The 20,948-nt window shown below is 45.0% G+C and overlaps 1 protein-coding gene across 5 annotated transcripts in view; it reads left to right on the forward strand.

Moving 5' to 3' along the window:
• The window catches only part of RALGPS1 (Ral GEF with PH domain and SH3 binding motif 1), a 765,778-nt gene that overhangs the window by 475,949 nt on the left and 268,881 nt on the right, over window positions 1-20,948 (forward strand). The window lies entirely within an intron of this gene.

Genomic DNA, 20,948 nt, shown 5'->3' on the forward strand with positions numbered 1-20,948 from the left:
CCACACTGATGGAAACACTTTTTTTTTTTTTTCCCTTAAATCACATTACAGTTTTCCTTAGACAAAAACAGCTGGTCTGAATCGGGCAGGAAAAATAAACAAACATAATTATTCCTTAAACTGTTTAGTTAAAAGGAAAACCACTCCCTCTAACATGTCCACAAAACAGCTTCATTAGTTTGGATTTAGAGATGGAAATGCAACATATCGGGCTGCTTTAGTGAAACATCATGTTTGTTGTTTGGTTGAGGCTGACTTGTAAATAACGCCTGTCAATGACAGATGATGTTTGACAAAATGTCAGCTGATTTATAGAATGGGGTTTAAAATGCACATAAAGATTTACCCTTACCTGGGGGGAATTTGGGCTGATCGGATGGTATTATGATCAACCACATATGTAAACATCTGAAAGTGAAAGTAGAACTCCAGCCAAACCTTTATCTTTAGTTTTAGATACATGGGGATAGTTTGCAACCTCTCTCTGTATCCCAACCAAGGGCACAACAATAAATCCTGTCACAAGAGCTTACCCCTCTCCACTCAGCTGCTGTCCATGGCCTTTATTTTGCTTGATTCCTCTCCTGGTGACCACACAGGACTTCAGGGGATATCTCCCCAATGGGAACATCCTTCTGACTCTTCCCAATTTTATACAAAACAAAGTCATACAGTAGGTGTTTGTGATATTGTGTTTTTAGCACGACAGCATCGCGCTGATTCTCGGCGACATGGTGCCGAGATCTCGCCGACATCTTGCACTCACTGGAATAGTGACGGCACATTCCAACGTGCGCGTCATAGAAGCGACGGGAGATCCGACTTGGATTCCCGCCAATTCTACACGTGTGCGGCGTTTGTTATGAATCCTGAGGGGGAAGTCCCCGCCGGATTTTAAATAAAAATTCGGCATGGGTTCCCCCCTCAGGAGCATACCAGGCCCTTAGGTCTGTTATGGGTTGTAAGGAGAGCCCCCCTACGCCGAAAAAACGGCGTAGGGGGTCCCCCTACAACCCATACCAGACCCGTATCCAAAGCACGCTACCCGGCCGGTCAGGAAAGGAGTGGGGACGAGCGAGCGCCCCCCCCCCTGAGCCGTACCAGGCTGCATGCCCTCAACATGGGGGGGTTGGGTGCTCTGGGGCAGGGGGGCGCACTGTGGGGCCCCCCCACCCCAGAGCACCCTGTCCCCATGTTGATGAGGACAGGGCCCCTTCCCGACAACCCTGGCCGTTGGTTGTCGGGGTATGCGGGCGGGAGGCTTATCGGAATCTGGGAGCCCCCTTTAATAAGGGGGCCCCCCACCCTAAGTGAATGGATATGGGGTACATCGTACCCCTACCCATTCACCTGGAGGAAAAATGGTAAAAACACAGGGTATTAAAATATTTTATTAGTCTGCTCCGGAGGCTCCCCCTGTCTTCTTTAGCTCTTTTACCAGGGGGAGCTTCTTCTTCCGATTTCCGGGGGTCTTCTCCTGCTCTCGGGGTCTTCACCGCTCTTCTGTGACGTCTTCTCCGCTCCGGGGGGTCTTCTTCTATGTTCGCCGCTCTCCGCTCTTGACTCGGCGCACCCCGGTTCTTCCTCCCGCTGTCCGGTGCCTTCTCCTTCTTCCGCTGTTCTGTGACGTCTTCTCCTCTTCTTCCGCTGTTCTGTGACGACTTCTACTTCTCCCTTCAGGCCGCTGTGCTGTGACGTCTTCTCTTCTCCCGATGCTGACACGTCGCCTCTTCTCGCTGCAATGACTTGTGCACGGCTTGCGTCGGACTTATATGGGCCTCACAGTCCCATCATGCTCCGGTAGGTACCACGTGGGTAGGTATCACATGGGTAGGTACCAGAGCATGATGGGACTGTGAGGCCCATATAAGTCCGACGCAAGCCGTGCACAAGTCATTGCAGCGAGAAGAGGCGACGTGTCAGCATCGGGAGAAGAGAAGAAGAGAAGACGTCACAGCACAGCGGCCTGAAGGGAGAAGTAGAAGTCGTCACAGAACAGCGGAAGAAGAGGAGAAGACGTCACAGAACAGCGGAAGAAGGAGAAGGCACCGGACAGCGGGAGGAAGAACCGGGGTGCGCCGAGTCAAGAGCGGAGAGCGGCGGACATAGAAGAAGACCCCCCGGAGCGGAGAAGACGTCACAGAAGAGCGGTGAAGACCCCGGAGAGCAGGAGAAGACCCCCGGAAATCGGAAGAAGAAGCTCCCCCTGGTAAAAGAGCTAAAGAAGACAGGGGGAGCCTCCGGAGCAGACTAATAAAATATTTTAATACCCTGTGTTTTTTATTTGTGTTTTTACCACTTTTCCTCCAGGTGAATGGGTAGGGGTACGATGTACCCCATATCCATTCACTTAGGGTGGGGGGCCGGTATCTGGGGGCCCCCTTATTAAAGGGGGCTCCCAGATTCCGATAAGCCTCCCGCCCGCATACCCCGACAACCAACGGCCAGGGTTGTCGGGAAGGGGCCCTGTCCTCATCAACACGGGGACAGGGTGCTCTGGGGTGGGGGGGCCCTGCAGTGCGCCCCCCTGCCCCAGAGCACCCAACCCCCCCATGTTGAGGGCATGCAGCCTGGTACGGCTCAGGAGGGGGGGGGGGGGCGCTCGCTCGTCCCCACTCCTTTCCTGACCGGCCGGGTAGCGTGCTTTGGATACGGGTCTGGTATGGATTGTAGGGGGGCTCTCCTTACAACCCATAACAGACCTAAGGGCCCGGTATGCTCCTGAGGGGGGAACCCATGCCGAATTTTTATTCAAAATCCGGCGGGACTTCCCCCTCAGGATTCATAACAAACGCCGCACACGTGTAGAATTGGCGGGAATCCAAGTCGGATCTCCCGTCGCTTCTATGACGGCTTTCTCTCCATCGCGGCAAGCCAGCTCGGCGCTGGCTCCCGCGATGGGGCTCGTAGGTGCTCAATCTCGCCGAGAAAGGGAGCGAGATTGACACAATATCGCGTGCACCTACTGTAGCTGGTGTCCCCCTTTTAATTTAGAATGTCTTCCCTCAATCCTTTGTACATTTCATTGCTGTTATGTGTTTACTACTTTATTCCGTTTTTTTCGTTTCTAACTAGTTCAATCCATGTGCATTGGGTAATTATTCTCTGATCTGATTTTTGTGGGCCAAAGGTGAGGGCTATAGAAGCAGAGGCAAGTACCAGGAGAAAAACGTACTTGCATGCAAATAATAATAATGATAAAACAATTAAACCAATTCTGGTCAGAATGTGGAGGCATTTTAACAAAATAGCAACACAGTTGTGACCCCATTGCATGAAAATATTTGCAATTTATGAAATAAAATTTCAAACAAATGTAAAAACAATCTAATTTATAATAATGTATAAGTAGATTAATGCTGTTTACCTCAAGACAAGAAGCTGGTTCTGGTAAATTTACCAGGACTTTGAATCTGCCCAGCCTTTGGTGTTTCTTGATAGTAATGCATTGGGGGTCTTGTAGTTCAAAAACAGCTCTTTATTTCTATTCAAACAATTTACTGGAAGCCATGTGTTTATATCATCATTCAGTCCTACTGTCTCCTTTAAGGCATATCTCTTTCATGAATCACGTTTGTGGGTTTTCGTGTTTGGAAAAATCGTAACCTTTGACGGGTGAGATCAGCCATTGTTTTAAGGTTGTATTTCCCCTGAAGGGGGGGCGGTGAGAGCTTTTCAGTCTTTTGCTTGTTGAAGGCTCTAGTCCAACATCTCACAGTCGTGGCCAAACCACAAGGCAGTTGGGGTATATTCTGACTCTTAGCTAACCTCTAAAGAATGGCCTTGTCTGCTTTCAGGCGCTTGTCTTTCCACAGCATAACGACTAATTAATAACTTGCTTGCTTTGCTTGTAACTTTTGTTCCCTTCTTTTTTCGTCAAGAACCTTTTTTCCCAAATTATAGGAAAATCTGCATTTTTAACAGATCAGCGGAATTGTTCCTTCAGCTCTGGAAAGTGAACTTTTAAACCCAGTTTATGATTCAAAATGGACAGCCCTCTGTCAAAGGCATTTGGTGAAATTGCCAGTGTTTGAAGAGATGAGGCTTATGCCACGTGTACGGTTTTATACCGCCATACTTTGTGCATCCATGTGCGTCTGTGCGTTTTTCACCTAGTACAAACTTTTATTTTATGATTGATATTTAAATAGTTTTACTGGTAACACAAAAAGTTTGATACAGGAAATCGGTTGACTAAATTGGTGTTTTGATTTTCAGCCATATGAGTGGGCGCAGCATATGTTTTTTGTATGAAAGAGTTACTGTGTTCCGGTTCAGTAATGCATGGCGATTATTTTTTCCTTCGCAGCACTGCATTCCTGGGTTCAGTTGCCAGCAAGTGCACTGGCTTTATAGTTGTTATGTTTGTGTGAGTTTTTTCACATCATCCAAAAGTTTAGCCAGTCCCTATCCAAACTGGCTCTGTGTGTGGTGACATTATATTGTAAGCTCCTTCTTGGTTCTAGGCTGATATTCTGATCCACTAATCTATTTACATCCATTTACGGAAAAAAGATCAATGCTGTACATTATATGATAGTTTTGTATTTTTACACAAGACTGACTGTATAGCCAATGTACAAAAAAAGCAAAAACAAATTCTGGCTGTCAGAATGCCCAAACAGTGACTGCATCTGATTGGATGCAGATACGATTTGGCCAACAATTTTCCACCTGGCTCCTTTGACAAAAGTCGATCGAAAGTCAACTTTTTTCAAGCTGGATGGTGCATAGCCGCCGACTGTATCACTCGGACCCGCCCCCCAGCGCGCCGCGTAATTGGATGTGATTGACAGCAGCGCCAGCCAATGGCTGCTCTGCTATCAATCCGTCCAGCCTAGCCAATCAACGGCCAGGCTGGGAACCGAAAAGGATCACGGGGATGCGCGCGGGACTTTCGAGGGGTGAGGTAAGTAAAATGGGGGTTCGGGGGGGGGGGCGGTACCGTCGGATGTTTTTTCACCTTAATGCATAGGATGCATTAAGGTGAAAAAACATTTACCTTTACAACCCCTTTAAGTAATCTTACTCTTTACTCTATCGCACTCTAAGGATAACCACACTGATTGCAATGTGCTTGTACAATCTATTAAAAACTCTGTAGTGTAAGGACCTTAGCAGGCAATTAAATGTATTTCTATTTGGGATGGTCTTTGCAGTACATGGTAGTTTTTAAATATATAGGAGATTGTACAGGTAAATGGTGTCTGGTTGGCTTTCCAATATTGTAGACGCACATATACCTAGTGACCTTGTTGATTGGAATAGATTCAGATTGGAGGACAGATCTTAAAGGCAGCAGCCATGATGTTTCAGGCACTATCCTGCTGATTAGTTAGAGTGGTGCTTTAAGGTTTGTGAACTTTCAGTTTATCTACATAATTATGACCTGAAACATGTTGTTTTTGAGGCTGGGTTCACACTATACTACACGACTTTCATCCTACTTTGCTCTGCGACATTGGTCCTACACTGATCCTACCATGATCCTACATTTATCCTACATTGGTCCTACAGCCATCCGACTTTCATGAACAGGATACTACTTTGATCTGACTTTTCCCTGGACTTGAAGTCCGACTTTTAATGAGTGGGGATCCGACTTGGATCCCTGCCAATATCAGGCACTGTGCTTGATAGGAATCTTGAGGGGGAACAAAACAACTGGCATGGGTTCCCCTCCAAGAGCATACCAGGCCCATGAGTCTGGTGCGGATTTAAAGGGGAACCCCCTACACCGAAAAACGGCGTGGGGGTCCCCCCAAAATCCATACCAGACCCGTATCCGAGCAGCAGCCCGGCCGGTGAGGAAAGGGGGTGGGGACGAGCGAGCGCCCCCCCTCCTTAACCGTGCCAGGCCGCATGCCCTCAACATGGGGAGGTAGGTGCTCTGGGGCAGGGGTCACCCTGCGGCCCCCTCACCCCAAAGCAACCTGCCCCCATGTTGATGAGGACATGGCCTCTTCCCGACAACCCTGGCCGTTGGTTGTCAGGGTCTGTGGGCGGGGGGCTTATCGGAATCTGGGAGCCCCCTTTAACAAGGGGGCCCCCAGATACTGGCCCCCCACCCTAGGTGAATGAGTATGGGGTACATCGTACCCCTACCCATTCACCGGGAGGAAAAGTGTCAAAAAAAATAAACACACTACACAGGTTTTTAAAATATTTTATTAGTCAGCTCCGGGGGTCTTCTTCCGACTTCTCCGCTCTCCGGGGGTCTTCTTATGACTTCGGGGGTCTTCTTCTGTCTTCTCCGCTCTTTTCTTCTGCTCTCTGCGCTCCTCGGTTCTTCTCCCGCTCTCCAGTGCCTTCTGCCGGGCTGCGCCGCCGCTGCTTTCTTCTTTGTAGCTCTTTTACTAGCAGCAGCGGCCAGCCCGGGCTTCCTCCGTCGTCTTCTTCCTCGTCGTCTTCTTCTTCCCTCTTCTTTTCTTCCAGTGTTGACTCGTCGCTCCCTCCCGCTGTAATGCCGGGTGCGCGGCTTGCACCGATTTATATAGGCGTCTTATGACGTCACAGTCCCAGCATGCTCTGGGTGGTGACATCACCACAGCGGGAGGGAGCGACGAGTCAACACCGGAAGAAAAGAAGAGGGAAGAAGGCGACGAGGAAGAAGACGACGGAGGAAGCCTGGGCTGGCCGCTGCTGCTAGTAAAAGAGCTGCAAAGAAGAAAGCAGTGGCGGCGCAGCCCGGCAGAAGGCACCGGAGAGTGGGAGAAGAACCGGGGAGCGCGGAGAGCAGAAGAAGAGAGCGCAGAAGACAGAAGAAGACCCCCGAAGTCGGAAGAAGACCCCCGGAGCTGACTAATAAAATATTTTAAAAACCTGTGTAGTGTGTTTATTTTTTTTACACTTTTCCTCCCGGTGAATGGGTAGGGGTACAATGTACCCCATACTCATTCACCTAGGGTGGGGGGCCGGTATCTGGGGGCCCCCTTGTTAAAAGGGGCTCCCATATTTCGATAAGCCCCCCGCCCGCAGACCCCGACAACCAAAAGCCAGGGTTGTTGGGAAGAGGCCCTGTCCTCATTAACATGGGGGCAGGGTACTTTGGGGTGGGGGGGCTGCAGGACGCCCCCTACCCCAGAGCACCTACCTCCCTATGTTGAGGGCATGCAGCCTGGCACGGTTAAGGAGGGGGCAGGGCGCTCGCTCATCCCCACCCCCTTTCCTCACTGGCCGGGCTGCTTCTCGGATACGGGTCTGGTATGGCTTTTGGGGGGGGGACCCCCACGCCGTTTTTTCAGCATAGGGGGTTCCCCTTTAAATCCGCACCAGACCCATGGGCCTGGTATGCTCTTGGAGGGGAACCCATGCAATTTTTTTTGTTAAAATTTGGCGTGTAGTTCCCCCTCAAGATCAGCACAAGTCGCATGCCAAAGTCGGAGCGTGCAAGACTGCAATCCGACTTTGATCCTACTTTAATGATATTCAATGGAGTGAAGTAGGATCAAAGTCGGACCAAAGTAGTACAGGGAGCATTTGCAAAGTTGCTCCGACCTGTATCGGACCAGTTAAGACGGCTCCCATAGGGAAACATTCATTTTCACACGTCATGCGACATGAGCTCCCAATGTCGGAGCGTTTGTCGGACTAGTGTGAACCCGGCCTCACACAGTCTAAAACTAGATACCAAGAACCCAATTAAATAGAGGAGTCATATTGGCTTGGAGGAATTTTGTCTTCAGGCTCGTGGAGCACATGCCAATTTGGCGCTTTTGGGCTATTTATGGTATTCCCTTACTTGTATATGTAAGTGCATAGATTTTAAAGCATTTTAAATTCATAAGTATTACTACAATATGGTAGCTTTCCCTATCCTTTACATCTGTCTTGGTACTGTGGTCCACAAATAGAAGTGATATTGATCTAGATGCTGCATGGGAGTAAATGTATGCTGTACCAGATGAGGATTATGTAAATCCATGTTTCAAAAATAGAGGAACTCCAGAGTTTTGGGGAAGATCCATAAGTGGAGACAAAGAAATGCCTCTTTTACTAGCTTAGAAAATCATATACCTCTGGTGAGTGTGGGAGTACTGAGGGGGGCACGGAGTGTTCACCACATGCAAGCGTGGATATATTGATTTTTGCACCTTTATTTAACCACTTAAGACCCGGACCATTATGCAGGTAAAGGACCTGGCCCTTTTTGCGATTCGGCACTTAATAGACATTCGGCACTTTTTTCACACAAATTGAGCTTTCTTTTGGTGGCATTTGATCACCTCTGTGGTTTTTATTTGTTGCACTATAAACAAAAATGGAGCGACAATTTTGAAAAAAATTCAATATTTCTCCTTTTGCCTTCCAGGACAGCCTCTGAGATGTATGGCTCCTCCCTCCGGGACAGGAAACACGTATACCAACAGTTAAAAGGCGGTCCTCCAGGCCTCCTCTTCAGTTTTTATGTTTCCTGCCAGAGTGGCCTCCTCTCAAGCTGGTTCAGCATCCGATTCGGAGGGGGAGGAAGATTCCTCCAGGGTGTCCAGATATAAATTATCTCTGGATGATGTGGGGGATCTGCTCAAAGCAATTTATGACACACTAGAGATCCGTTAGGAACAGGTTTCAACTCTCTAAGCACGACCTGATGTACCAGGGGTGTAGTGCAAGTAGGACCAGGGTTTTTCCTGTTCACAAATCATTGATTGAATTGATTGAATTGATTCTACTGGAGTGGGAACACCCGGAAAAGAGACATTCATTTTTAGATAGCCTCAAGCGGAGATTTCTGTTTGAGGCGGATGCGACTCACCCCTGAAATAAAGTTCCCAAATTAGATGCTCCCTTAGCCAAAGTTTCAAAGAAAACTGACTTGGTCTTTGATGATCTAGGGTCTCTTAAAGATCCTATGGATAAGAGAGGGGACTTGCTGCTAAAGAGAGCTTGGGATGCCTCTTCTATAGGTTTGAAACCAGCTCTTGCAGCCACTTGTGTGGCCAGAAATTTAGAGGGTTGGCTTACACAACTACAGGCTCACATCACGGCTGGCACTCCTAGACAGGAACTTTTAAAATCGGTCCCCCTAATTTTCAAAGCAGTCAGGTCTCTGGCAGACGCTTCAGAGGAATCTGTAAAATTGGCAGCCAGGTCAGCTGCTTTGGTGAATGCGGCTAGAAGGGCTGTGTGGCTAAAAACCTGGACAGGTTTGCGGGTTACCATTTTCAGGTGACCACCTGTTTGGACCCGGCCTCCAGGAGGCACTTGAAAGGACCCAAGATAGAAAAAAGCCATTTCCAGAGAAAAAAAAAAAATCAGACGGGAAACGTTTTTTTCGAGGGCTCAGACAATAGATACAGCAGAAGTGGGGTCACCCCAAAAAAACATGGGCAGGCCACAAGGGGCATGGAAGGGGAGGAATCTTATTTAATCCTCCTAAAACCACCCCAAAACCTCAGTGACTCTTGCGTCACGGTCGGATGAAGACTAGAGGGGTTCCTCCCACACGTCGACTTCATGCCCGTTCATTTTGGACATCATAAGAAACGGGTACAAATTTGGAGTTTGAGTCAATGCCCCCTCCAATTTTCAGGTTGCATTACTCAGGGACAGAGAGAAAGCAGAGGCCCTAAGTCTGTTGCTGGGGGACTTGGTGGATCAGAAAGTTCTGATTCAGGTGCCCCAGAAGGAGCACAGACAGGGAATGTACTCCCATGTGTTTGTGGTAAAGAAGCCATCGAGAAAGTTCAGGTTAATCCTGAACCTGCGCCCCCTAAACAAGTTTGTGAAATACAAACGGTTCAGGATGGAGTCGATCTTTACAGTATCAAAGCTACTGTTCCCAGGTTGTCACATGGCTACTCTAGATCTCAGGGATGCCTATTTACACATTCCAATTCATCCGGAATTTCAAAAATACCTCAGGTTGGCAGTCAGAGTAAATTCAAAGATACTGCACTTCCAGTTCCGAGCTTTTCCGTTTGGTCTGTCCTCATCGCCAAGAATTTTCATGAAAGTTCTGCCAGAAGCCCTAGCCCCGTTAAGAGTCAGGGCTATTACGGTAATTCCATATTTGGATGACCTCCTGTTCGTGGCCAAATCGGCTCAGCAACTGGAGAAAGACTTGCGGGAGGCACAGAGTTTCCTCTCTTTTCTCAGGTGGCTAATCAACAAGGACAAATCCCAATTGTTCCCATCTCAGGAAGTCCTGTATCTGGGGTGCAAGATTTCTTCAGTGGAGAGAAAGATCTTTCTCCCCAAGGAAAAAACTACAAAAGTGGATGTGGACCAGGACCTTCTCGTGAGGAAGACTCCTCACTGGGGTCAGTGACAGGGCACTTGTCAGTGCGCTGCTGCAAAGAACTTGATTATGCTGTATTGTGCAGCGGAGGTATCCTCTGAGGGCTCGGTCTTATTTGTGCACACAATCCAGACCGCTCTGTAAAAGTTTTTCCTTGTATATCCTTTTCTTTTGACAAGTTCATTGATAAGGCATGGGAAAGGCCCCAGAAGTCCTTGTAGTTCCTCAGCACCTGGCGGTTTGGTACCCCTTTGTGGAGAGTTTAAAAAAAAAAAATATATATATATATATATATATATATATATATTTCCAGGGCCTTGTATATGTCTGTGATGCTACACGGGATGCAGCATCCTTGATATCCAGAGCCTCAGATTTGCCTGAAATGCTGACCAAGCATCCAAAAAACCCTGGCTGATTTACCACTCAGGGGTGGGAGGTTTTGGTACCTCGTTGGATGACATTATCACTAATGTCACTGGGGGTAAGAGCACTCTCCTCCCTCAGTCCGTTAGGGGGAAGGAACCGCGCCATGTGCCGGGTCCTTCATTCCCCACTCAGAAGCTGTATTTTTCGTCAGTCAGGGCCCGCGGGTAAACCCTCCCAGGCCGACGAGGCTCAGCTGGGGGACGAGATCGTCCCTGGGTGCGTAAGCCGAACTCGCCGGCACCCAAACCCGCCAATGTATGTAGCCTTCTCCTGCCTGTCTCGGTGAACCTCCCTGACCAGTGGGTGGTCTCTTCGAAGTACTGGATAGGCTTCCTCCTATCCACCGAACAGATTCTTTCCCTCAAGTCTCCCTCTCCTTCTGCCCAGGGGCCGCTAAGGCGATACGTAATTTTGCCTTTTGGCGGCCCCTCCCTATAGGCGATCGCCTGGGACACGTGACAGGTCCCAGGCGATCACCTGTCCAATCAGATAGCGCCCGGCCGTGAAGCCGAAAGCTGTCACGGCCGGGTGCCCAAAGTAACAATGAGGATGCCGGCCAGAGAGGGGGGGGAAGAGGAGCGGAGCTCCGGCCGAACCGTGGAGCAGGTGAGTGCATGTTTATTAAAAGCCAGCAGCTACACTTTTTGTATCTGCTGACTTTTAATAAACATTAAAAATTCCTGGAACTCCCCTTTAAGGAGCTGTGTCTGTCCATGGACGATAAGAGAAAATAGGATTTTTTGTACTCGCCATAAAATCCTTTTCTCTGTCGTCCATGGACGGACACAGCACCCAGCCCTCCTTTTTTAGATTTGTACTGCTTGTTATGAACTGATGCTGCAGGGAGGAGGGTTATGTCTGAAGGACTGCCCCCGGGGCGGGGCTGTTCAACTCTGTTAAAGTAACATGTATTTAATTATCTAACATGTTTCTGCCTAGTCCTATCTTGTGAACAGGAACATAACCCACTTGTCAAGATTTAAGGACCTGTGTCCGTCCATGGACGACAGAGAAAAGGATTTTACAGTGAGTACAAAAATTTTTATTCTATTTTTACATTTAACTTTCTTGTACTTGAACCATTTTTTAATAAATCAGCTTGTGTGTTTAGGGTTTTTGTCCTGGCACATGATCCACTTACCATTCATTTTACGGTCGGATACCCTAACCTTCTGCTGCAGAATTTCCTAGTACAATTCAGAATTTACGGTTAAAGCGGAACTTCAGTAATTTTTTCATTTTTCCATCTAATAAATCTTCTGCCCTTCTTGTTTTAACTTTGGATAGTAAAACATTTGTTTCCTGACAGTAAATACCTTATACAGCCCACTTCCTGTTTCTTGTCTGGTAAAAAGCCTAGGCTTATGACGACATGCACAGCTCTCTCTCTCACTCTCGTAAGAGTTTGCCAGGAAGAGAGGGAGGATGAGTCATAAGGGGGGAAATAAGAGCTGCAGAGCTGGAGGTGTGCCTCGGTGTAAATCCAGATAGTAAACAGGCAGCAGCTTCAGCTGCCCACAGTAAAAATGGATGCAGCCAGACTCAGTGGACGGAGATTTCTGCAGCATATTTGGCAAGAATCACATATATATAAAATAATATGCAAAGTGGTTGGAGGGAAGCTTCAGAATGGCAAATATGTTTTTATTACAAATTATGTGAGCAGACTGCAGTTCCTCTTTAAGTCAATGGTAGCATGCTGCCCCGGTCTAGAAGCAGCAAAGAAAACTCAAACCATAATACTACCACCACCATTCTTCACGGTTTGGATAAGGTTCATATGCTAGAATGTGCTGTGTTTGCCTTTTGTCAAAAGTTGACACTTTTTTTCAAATAAGCCAGAAAGCTCTGTTTTGGTCTCATCTATTCACAGCACAGTGGCCTTCTGACTTACCTATGCTATCTTTGGGTAACTAAATGGACAGCAATAGAATTTTTTGGATAGTAGTGGCTTTCTTTTGCAGCCCAGCCACGATCATCATTGTTGTTTACTGTTCTCCTAATGATTAACTCTGACATTTGCCAATGCAAGAGAGGCTTTAAGTTCGTTAGTCTGGGTCTTTTTTTTGCCCCCTAGAGTTTTGCATAACTTGCTCTTGGTGTGATCTTTGTTGATTGAGCACTCCTAGGGAGAATAAGATTGCATCCATTTTAGGGATAGTTTTGTAATCTTTTCCAGCCTAAGCGTAAGTTTTTTGAAGGATCTCAAAAATCTACATTATTAAAGCCATGTCACACTTTCACAAACCCGTATTAAGATCAGATTTGTATTGTGAAGACCCAGATTGCTAGTAGATAAAGATCACAGACAAAAATATATATATCATATAGAATTGCTACACAAGTCTTATTGTAATTAAATATTATAAAGTACCGTTGCTTTTCAGTCTGTAGCCTTGTTATTTTCTGTATTTTATGCAATATGGAAAGCTGGGTAACTTCTGTATGCATTTGGTGTACCGAACTTCACCAAAAAAAAAAATTTCTGCTTGTGTGATTGGCTCACTAATTTTCCCAGAATTCTGCACTAAGATACAAGTTGGAATTAAGGCATCCTCTGCAACATTTTTTTTTGGGGGGGAGATACTCTAATTCAGATTCACTCTGCACACAATAAACCACAATTTCTTCAGAGCAGAAACAGGTAGCACCAGCTCTATGTGTAGGATTACAGAAGATTAAAGTGAAAAATACAGAGAAAAAGCCATCAGCGTTCATTGGCTTGACACTCTTCTAGTAACTGGTGACTATCACGATTCCAGTATTTTTGCGTGGTAATCCTAAAGTGTATTTCCACTTTTGCAGTCAAATTTGAGAAAACCCTGCTGTATTTTTGTTTTCCTATTCACACCACATACCTTAAAAAAAACATATGTCTTTCCTTTTAGATGTTTCTAGGAGAAGGTATCATGGCTGATTCTATGTTTTTCTGGAGAGTGTCACAGTGGCTTTGTTCCCACACAGACTGTAATGGCATACTGTACAATGTGGGAGGTGGTTTCTAAATTCTTTGTTGGAACAGACCATGTTCAGTTCTAGTTTACAGCTCATAATGAAGAGAACATGCAAGTAAAAAGGTAACTTTTTTAAAGTTATATTATGGTGATGGAAACATGTAATAAATAAAAAGTAGGTGTTATCCAAATTTGGCTGCAAAAAGTTAAAATACGCTTTCATTTTGAATAGGGTTGACATGGTGCGTCCCATAAATGTCTTTGTTACCTTAAGGAAGACAAGTTGTATAAGCTTTACCAGAGCTGCACTTAACATTATCACATTAATTTGGTTCCACTCTTTGTGCAAAGCCCCATAAATGTCAGAAATAGACACATTACTGTTGACTCACAAGCCGCTGAACCTGTTTTGACAAGAGTTTGGCTGTCATGAAAGTGATGTTAATCACCCATAAGGAATGGTTGGTGCTTGGGAGCCTTAAGACTGGATTCTAAAGAGTTTGGATAAAATAGAAAGTTGCAAGAGTGTCAAGGAATGGGAAGTTCAGCTAACATCTAAGTGGAGGAACTTATTTCATACATTTAAATAATGAAACCCCCTTCCCCGGAGGCGTAACAAGGTGCGAACTTAAACCTGAAGAGTGAGCAAAAATTGTGCCAGGGCACTAGCTAGGTACCAATAAGGTAGTACTAATGATGTAAGTCTCACTGATTGCTGCTGCTTCTTTTCAAAGCTTGGTACAAACTGTATATGCAACTTCTGATAGTGATATCTTTTCACCGTCGAAACTGCCAGGCTGAGCGAAAGCATACAGATCAGAGCAGTTGACTTACTGTACAGCTTTTCCATTCAGAAAATGTATGCTTTTCGAAGGATGCAAAAGATGTTCTGTCATTGGCCTTCCATTTGCCACTTGTCCACACTTCAGCTTTAAAGTATATCTTATGCCAAAAGTTTTTTAACCACTTCAACTTCGGAAAGTTTTAGCTGACCAGGCTACACAGGCGATACAGCACTGCGTTGCTTTGACAATTGTGCAGTCGTGCGACACTGTACCCAAATGAATTTGATTTCCCACAAATAGAGCTTTCTTTTGTTTGTATTTGATCACTTTGACGGTTATTATTTTTTGCGCTTTAAGCAAAAAAAAAGACAGACAATTTTGAAAAAAACTTTTTTTTTTACTTTCTGCTATAAAATATTTCCAATAAAACAAAAATTATCGAATTTCTTTATCAATTTAGGCCAATATGTATTCTGCTACATATTGTTGGTTTAAAAAAAATAGTCACTAATCAGTGATTTTTTTTTGTGGGACTGCGACATTGCAGCGGGTGTGGATGCACTGGAGGAAAAAGATCCGTGCTTCAGCTTAGCTGAAACACAAGATCTCTCTTTTACTCCCTGACAGAACAGCAGTCTGCCTTCTTTACATAGACTGCAGTTCTGTCTTTCTTTTGAAGGATCGCCGGGTCCCGAACACAGCAGAAGCAGCACTTCAGCGGCGCGCGCCCCTAGATCACGTGCACAAAATTAAGCACAAGAATGTGATTTTGCGCAGCCGGGCCACCCTGCTGCAGTAGGCGGTCCAGAAGCGGTTAATTTTGAATGAAATAAGGAAATGGTTAACACCCCCTGTCAGTTTTTTGCTAACTGTGTCTGATTGGGGAGATTTTTCTTTACTTCCTGTACTGTAGACAGAACAAGCTTTTCTGCAAAGCATGTGCAGCGACATGTGCATGCTTTACCAATAGGTTTGCATGCCACATAAACCCACTTCACTGTGTTTCCCATGAACTTTATTAACTTTTGCTCATAATTAGAGGATATACTATCAGCCCATGATCTGTTTTCCAATGTGTACTTTTCGGATGCATTTCAACATGACTGGTCTACAATCAAAGAATTGGTTGCAGATGTGTGTTGTGAAAAAAAAATATTAATTGGATTGTAGTCGCATCAAAACCCACTCAGGAACCATAGCAGAATGTATTCTGAAAACCACATGTGCATTCTGATTGGTACACAGCAGGTCTCAAAATTTGTTGTGAAATTATATTTAGTACATTTCTGCAATGCATGCACATTGCCTTGTGTTTTATCTATTTAAGCACACTGTGAATACATAAAAACTATTTTTGATGTGTCAGATGTAAATAATGTGCCTAACTTCCTTTTTTGACATGACAACTTAGCTTTGAATTTCTAAGCAGGTTTTTCAGCCCTGCCCACTTCAATTATAAAGGATTACCAAGTGAGAAAATATATATAAACACCAGCGCTTCCTGAGGATGCCTGCTGATTGGAGCAAAACACGTTGGGGGGGGGGGGGGAGTTTGGGCATAAGTCACTTCTGGGCCAGGTAAATCGTCACTTCCCGTTTCCTTTTTATTCCCTGTCTGTGTAGGCTGGCTCCTGTGAATGTGGGGCAGCCAAGTGGGGACTGCAATTACACCCTATACATAGAGGTGCTGAACCTGGCACAAGTGAATGTGAGTGTGTTACCCTTATTTATGTGGTTAAAATTTTAATGCAGTGTGCAATGAAGGTTTCTCCCATTGCTTTATGATCTTGAGCATGCACAGAATAAGGAACTAAAGGTGGCGCGTGATCCAGGAGCCCAGTCAAGTGGCATTTTCCTTATGAGCATGTATTGGCCCATATCATCTGCAGGGTCCTAAGCTCTGGTGAATTTTGAGTGTGTCCACATTGGGAGCAGTTTATCTGGAACATTGCACAAAGCACTTCTTTTACACATGGACAGTTTATATTGCACAGAATTTTATGATATGCATATGGACATTGCACTTTATCCCTTTCATGACTAAGCCTATTTCTGACATTTGGTGTTTACAAGTTAAAATTCATATTTTTTTCTAGAAAATTACTTGGAACACCCAAACATAATATACAGTCCTGATCAAAAGTTTAAGACCACTTGAAAAATGTAAAAAAAATCATATTTTACATTGTTGGATCTTAACAAGGTTCCAAGTAGAGCTTCAACATGCAACAAGAAGAAATCAGAGTGAGACAAAACATTTTTTGAGCATTCAATTTAATGAAAACAACGCATAAACTGAAAAAGGCTGTTTTTCAGCTGATCAAAAGTTTAGGACCACACCTCCAAAAAAAAAACTAAACCCCCCCCCCAAAACAGAAATCCAACTTCCAAACATGAACTTAGTAATGAGCAGCTCTGCCGTTATTGTTAATCACTTAAAAAAATTGTATTGGCATGGTTGATGCCTCGCGTTTCCATGAGGTGAGTGGGAACATTTCTCCAAGTGGTGAAGACAGCCGCACAAAGGCCATCTACTGTCTGGAACTGTTGTCCATTTTTGTAAACTTCCCTTGCCATCCATCCCCAAAGGTTCTCAATTGGATTTAGATCAGGGGAACACGTAGGATGGGCCGAAAGAGTGATGTTATTCTCCTGGAAGAAGTCCCTTGTCCTGCGGGCATTGTGTACTGTAGCGTTGTCCTGTTGAAAAACCCAGTCGTTACCACACAGACGAGGGCCCTCAGTCATGAGGAATGCTCTCTGCAACATCTGGACATAACCAGCGGCCGTTTGACACCCCTGCACTTCCTGAAGCTCCATTGTTCCACTGAAGGAAAAAGCACCCCAGACCATTATGGCGGCCCCCTCCACTGTGGCGCGTAGAAAACATCTCGGGTGGGATCTGCTTGTCATGCCAGTAACGTTGGAAACCATCAGGACTATCAAGGTAAAAAAAATTCTCATCAGAGAATAAAACTTTCTTCCACCTTTGAATGTCCCATGTTTTTGATCAGCTGAAAAACAGCCTGTTTCAGTTTAATCGTTATTTTCAATTAATTGAATGCTCAAAATATGTTTTGTCTCACTCTCATTTCTTCTTGTTGCATGTTGAAGCTCTACTTGGAACCTTGTTAAGATCCAACAATGTAAAATATGATTTTTTGCCATTTTTCAAGTGGTCTTAAACTTTTGATCAGGACTGTGTATGTATGTGTGTGTGTATATATATATATACACACACACGCCCTCAAAAATTATCTTCTGAAATAACACTTACATGTTTTATGCAGAATTAAGTTACAAACTTTATCAGTGCAGCCACACCTGTGCCCATCATTGTAGCCTCTGCTTACTGTGCCCACCATTACGGCCTCTGCTCACTGTGCCCACCATTGCGGCCTCTGCTAACTGTGCCCACCATTGCGGCCTCTGCTCACTGTGCGCACCATTGCGGCCTCTGCTCACTGTGCACACCATTGCAGCCTTTACTCACTGTGCCCACCATTGCAGCCTCTGCTCACTGTGCCCACCATTGCCGCCTCTGCTCACTGTGCCCACCATTGCGGTCTCTGCTCACTGTGCCCACCATTGCAGCCTCTGCTCACTGTGCCCACCATTGCAGCCTCTGCTCACTGTGCCCACCATTGCAGCCTCTGCTCACTGTGCCCACCATTGCGGCCTTTACTCACCTGTGCCCACTATTGCAGCCTTTACTCACTGTGCCCACCATTGTAGCCTCTGCTCACCTGTGCAGAGGATCGCCCCATGGGAAGAGGAGCTGGGAGTGGGGGGGGGGAGCGCGGGTACCGCCAGCATGCGGGGATTGATCGGGAGTCATTCTCCCATCGAACCACCCCGGGGAGGAGAAAAGCAGCGGGATTACAGAGCCGATAGCCCGCTTTTACAGCTGACTTTACATTGCAATTGCCACCGCCTCCTGACCCCGTGCCTGTATCAGATTGACAGAATGCCAGTCCAATGCTGGGACGTGTTCTGTCTATCTGATACAGGCGCGGGGTCAGGAGGCGGGGCTGTGTAACCACGAGCCGAGTGGAGGCAATTGCAATGTAAAGTCAGCTGTAACAGCAGGTTATCAGCTCTGTAATCCCGCGGCTTTTCTCTTCCCAGGGGTGATCGATGGGAGAACGGCTCCTGATCAATCCCTGCATGCCGGCAGTACCCGCCCTCCCCCCCCCACTCCCAGCTCCTCGCCAGAAACAATTTTCCACTCGCAAAATGCGAGTAGGCGAGTGGAAAATTTGAGGGCTGTATATATATATATATATATATATATATATATATATATATATATATATATATATATATATATATATATATATATATATATATATATATATATAATAGTACAGACCAAAAGTTTGGACACACCTTCTCATTCAAAGAGTTTTCTTTATTTTTATGACTATGAAAATTGTAGATTCACACTGAAGGCATCAAAACTATGAATTAACAAATGTGGAAATTATACGTAACAAAAAAGTGTGAAACAACTGAAAATATATTTCATATTCTAGGTTCTTCAAAGTAGCCACCTTTTGCTTTGATTACTGCTGTGCACACTCTTGGCATTCTCTTGATGAGCTTCAAGAAGTAGTCACCTGGCGCAACACCCCATCACTATCCTTCTTGGTCAAATAGCCCTTACACAGCCTGGAGGTGTGTTTGGGGTCATTGTCCTGTTGAAAAATAAATGATGGTCCAACTAAGCGCAAACCGGATGGAATAGCATGCCGCTGCAAGATGCTGTGGTAGCCATGCTGGTTCAGTATGCCTTCAATTTTGAATAAATCCCCAAGTCTCCTCTTAACAGTTCTAGAGATGTGTCTGCTGCAAAAGGTGGCTACTTTGAAGAACCTAGAATATGAAATATATTTTCAGTTGTTTCACACTTTTTTGTTATGTATAATTCCACATGTGTTAATTCATAGTTTTGATGCCTTCAGTGTGAATCTACAATTTTCATAGTCATGAAAATAAAGAAAACTCTTTGAATGAGAAGGTGTGTCCAAACTTTTGGTCTGTACTGTGTGTATATGTATATGTATATGTATATGTATATATATATATATATATATATTTTTTTTTAGCAGATAATCTAGAGAATAAAATGGCAATTGTTGCAATATTTTATGTTACGCGGTATGTGTGCAGCAGTGTTTTAAACGCAACTTTTTGGGGAAAAGACACTTTCATGAATTAAAAAAAAAATTAAATAGTAAAGACAGCCCATTTTTTTGTAATGTGCAAGATGATGTTATGCCAAATAAATAGATACCAAACATGTCACGCTTTATAATTGCACGTGACAAACTACGGTACCTAAAAAAATCTCCATAGGTGACAATTTTTTTTTTACGTTTACCAGGTTAGAGTTACAGAAGAGGTCTAATGCTAAAATTATTGCTCTCGCTCTGACGATCGCGGTGATACCTCACATGTGTTATTTGAACACTGCTTACATATGCGGGCATGACTTCCGTATGCGTTTTCTTTGCTGTGCGAGCTCGCGGGGACGGGGGCGCTTTAAAAAATATATATTTTCTTATTTCTTTTATTTCTTTTTATAATATTAAATTGTGTTTAAAAAAAAGAAATTATCACTTTTATTGCTGTCACAAGGAATGTAAACATCCCTTGTGACAGTAATAGGTGGTGACAGGTACTCTTTATGGAGGGATCAGAGGTCTAAAAGACCCCAAATCCCTCCTTTACACTTCAAAGTATTCAGAACGCTAATTCTGAATACTGTATATTTTTTTAAAACCGGCACCATTGGCAGCCGAGTAAACCGGAAGTGACGTTGTAACGTCGATTCAATGTTTATATTAAGGAGACTGGATCAAAGCCGTTTACGGCTTCATTCCAGTCTGTGGCTAGGCGCCGGAGGTGGGGCATTGTGGATCGGGTCTCCCAGTGGAACAGGGGGCCTGGTAAGAGCGGCGGGAGGGGGGAGGTCCCCTCCTGCTCCTCCGATATAAAAACCATATGGCTATATGTGCGTACACTCAGCGGCAAGGGGTTATTGATTATTCACTTTGACACACATTGTTCTATTGAACCATGTGATTTGTATTTATCCTATATATCTTTGTCGCATGTTTTTTTTTTAATGCAGTGAACCCCAATGCAGTTCTCACCTATATGTATGTTTAATTCTGATGCATTACAAAGAACACAGACCCCCCCCCCCCCCCACACACACACACACACTCCTAATCTCCATAACTCCAGTGAGCACAGGGAGTTATTAGCTCACAAGATTCCTGGCAAAATTAACAGGTCTTTTTTGCATTTATCAAGCAGATATAACAAAATGCATTTAATTTTGTCATCCCAGATGATCTAGTCTAGCTTGACCTACAGTGTGTGCTACCCCTAAACTCCCGAAGGAGATGGTACATTAAAACTGGAAAGGGCTTTATGATACAAAGCTTTTGTTTCAATTGAAATAAGGAGTGAGGTGGGCAGAGACCTAAGTAGGTTCATACGTGTGTATGGTTGAATAAATCTGTGTGTGAC

Source organism: Rana temporaria, chromosome 9 (assembly GCF_905171775.1).
Source record: "Rana temporaria chromosome 9, aRanTem1.1, whole genome shotgun sequence".
NCBI lineage: Eukaryota > Metazoa > Chordata > Amphibia > Anura > Ranidae > Rana > Rana temporaria.